General features: G+C 51.2%; 1 non-coding gene across 1 annotated transcript; it reads right to left on the bottom strand.

The window, feature by feature from the left end:
- Positions 1–482: 482 nt before the first annotated feature.
- LOC132537205 (U6 spliceosomal RNA) lies at positions 483–589 on the bottom strand. Its single transcript, XR_009548667.1, has one exon. It is a non-coding gene; the product is annotated as a U6 spliceosomal RNA (small nuclear RNA).
- Positions 590–3,280: the final 2,691 nt, after the last annotated feature.

The raw sequence follows: 3,280 nt of genomic DNA, 5'->3' as shown, positions 1-3,280 counted from the left end.
CTGTCCCATGCAGGTGCAAGGTTCTGGGTGGGATTGATCCCCAGGCACAATATTTGAGAAAAAATTTTTAAAAGACTTTGTATTATTTAAAAGATGTACAGTTAAGAGAACAATATTACCATGATTTTATTCAAAAAAGCCAATCTGCAGTCCTGGAGGCTGGCAGAGTGGTTGGAGTTTTGGACTCAAGCATGAGGTCCTGAATTCTACCTCCAGCATCACATGTTCCAGACTGATGCTATAGTGTTTTTCCTCTCTCTCTCTCTCTCTCTCTCTCTCCTCCCTTTCTCCCTCACTGATTAATAAATCTTTTAAAAGAGCTTCAGCATATGTAGAACCAGAGTTCAGACAGACCTGGGATCCCACACATACAAATCCAGATCTCTTGCCACTGAACCACCTCCCAGGTTGCATTAACTGGCTCTTTAAAAGATTATAATTACTTATATGTGTGCACATATATTTTATAATCCTTTTTTTGAAAAAATATGGTATGCCTCATGAATCTGTGTGTAATCCTTGAGCAGGGGCCATGCTAATCTTCTATGTATCATGCCAATTTTAGTATATGTACTACGGAAGCTAGGACTATATTATAATCTTATTTAAAAAGTGTTAAGAGAAGGAGACAGTTTGAGTCAGGCAGTGGCACAGCGGGTTAAGCGCACATGGCGCAAAGCTCATGGACCAGAGGAAAGATCGCGGTTCTAGCCCCTGGCTCCCCACCTGCCCGGGAGTCCCTTCACAGGTGGTGAAGCAGGTCTGCAGGTGTCTGTCTTTCTCTCCCCCTCTATGTCTTCCCCTCTTCTCTCCATTTCTCTCTGTCCTATCCAACAACAACGACATTAATCACCACACAATGTTAAGCAACAAGGGCAACAAAATGGAAAAATAAATAAAAATAAAAAAGAGTTGAAAAGAATAGACAAAAAAAAAAGGGAGACAATGAGACCTTGGTGGCAACACAACAACAAAAATAAAATAACCTATTTATACTCTAGAATTGCAGAATGGCTAGGGCAATGGCTCTGTACGAATCAAGTCCTGAATTCAATCCCCAGATTTGCATGTGCCATATGACTATGCTCTGCTTCTCTTTTTTGTATTAATAAATAACATTTTTCCTTTTTTTAATTTCCTTTTTTTAATTTCATTTTTTTAAAAAAAAAAACCGCGGTTCCTGCCCGGTTCCTACCCAGCTCCAACATCGGCTGCTGCCTGGCTCTGTGGGGCTCCTAGTGCAGCTCCCACCTGCCAGCATCCTGGCTGCCCCATTGTGTGAGTAGGAAGACTGCAGTCTCCCCAGGACTATCCCCACAGACACAAGAACCCCAGGCGACCCCTGCCCACCCCCCACCACACACGGAGCCCTGCCAGGCCCAGGCCACCGGGACGAGGGGGGTTGGGGGTGGGTGTTGGCAGTGCCCTCCAGGACCAGCAGGTTGCAAAGTGCCAGACCTTCAGCCCAGACCCAATCCACAGCCCAGGCCCAGGGCTCAACAAGGGTTGGAGCCAGCTGGCTTGGGGCACCCCTCTGAAATGCATGTCTCTTCTGAGAGAGACAGAGGCAGAGAAAACACTTCAGTTCTAGTAGTGCGAGGAGACCCCCAACCTGGACCCGCACCCCGTGCCCCAGCCTCCTTCACCCTAATTTGGGAGCTTGGCTCACCATGTTTCCTCAGACCAAACTCGAAGTTCAGGATTCCAAACAGCCGTCCCCCGAGGACCTCGTCGTGGGCCACACCGAGAGGAAGGACAGCGGGTGCACATTTCGGGTGGGCGGACACACAGAAAGTTTTCTGGGCCTGGCTGCTCCTGAAGCCAGGTCGGTGGGTTCCGGGGTCCCCTCCTGCCAGGGCGTTTGGGGTGCTCGGGAGGCGCACTGCCTGGACTCCAGCTGCGCTGGCGGGTCCTCACCCTCGGGGCACTTGGAGCCACCAGCACTGACACGCTGGGTGAGGCCCAGGGACCTAGGACCCCTCTCCCGGCAGGAAGGAAAGGGAAGGCCGGCTGCCCAGACTCTCCGGCGGGGTCCATACTCTCGCGCTCACGGAAGCCAAAAGCAGCACGATCTGGGGGCGCACAGCCACCCTTCCAGGGTGTCCCTGCCAGGGGTGCGGGGTCTGGGGGCTCGCGGACACCTCCCCTGGGTGCGCCCCTGCCGGGGGTGCGCATGGCTCCATCTTGGGGAGCGCCCTGCTCAAGGCCGCTGGGTGCTGGAAGTTTGGGGGGGTGCGCAGCCACCTCTAAGGGGTGCGCCTGTCCCGGGGTACTGGGTCCGGGGGCGCTGGCCCCTATGCGGCTGTACCCCGACTTCGCCCCTCACCCCACCCAGCACCTTCCCAGGCGGGCACAACAACCCAGCCTTCAAGGGCACAGGAACCAGGGGCCACTTACTTGGAATTGGAGGAATCTCACTAGATGGGCTCCAGCACTATGGACCTGGCCACTGGCTGCTGTCTGGCACAGCACCTTGGGGAGTCCCCAGCAGTACTTCCACACGGGGCCTCCGCACAGTTCTTGCTGGGTGCTCAGGGCGCAGGACCGAGGCCCCAGCGCTGGGGCTTATGGGTGCTACACAACGAGGCATGGCTCAATGCTGCCTGGGGGTGGTGCGATGCTATGCTACTCAATGTGACAGGGGGCGACAGGGTCTTAGGGCGCGGGCCTCAGGGCTCCATGGTGCTGCTGTGGATGCAGCTGGGACAAAGGGAAGAAGAGAAGAATGGAAGACAGGGTGAGAGAAAGATAGACACCTGCAGACCTGCTTCACTGCCTATCTTTCTCTCCCCCTCTCTGTCTTCCCCTCCTCTCTCCATTTTTCTCTGTCCTATCCAACTACAAGGACATCAATAACAACAATAATAACTACAACAATAACAAGGGTAACAAAAGGGAAAATAAATATTTTAAAAATTAAAAAATAAAAATATTTTTATTATCTTTGTTTATTGGATAGTAACAGAAGAAATCAAAAAGGAAATGGGAAGTAAAGAGGGAGAAGAGAGAGAAAGAGAGAGAGAGAGAGAGAGAGAGAGAGAGACCTGCAGCACTGCTTCACCATTCACAAATCTTTTCCTCTGCAGGTGTGGTGGGGACTCAAATCCAAAATAAATTTTAAGAATCTAACTCAACTCATTTTGTGTTGATGGTGTTAGGGTTTAGAGACAGACTTAAGTTTGAATAAAATCTAGAGACAGGATGTAAAGTTCAAATTCTCAGAGCCAGAAAAAGAAATAGGGCTTTGCCCAGACCCATCCCTGCTACCTGCAGGATGAGA

Source organism: Erinaceus europaeus, chromosome 2 (genome assembly GCF_950295315.1).
Source record: "Erinaceus europaeus chromosome 2, mEriEur2.1, whole genome shotgun sequence".
Taxonomy (NCBI): domain Eukaryota; kingdom Metazoa; phylum Chordata; class Mammalia; order Eulipotyphla; family Erinaceidae; genus Erinaceus; species Erinaceus europaeus.
The sequence above is the reverse complement of the archived record's forward strand: the minus strand, read 5'-3'. Positions and strand labels throughout refer to the sequence as shown.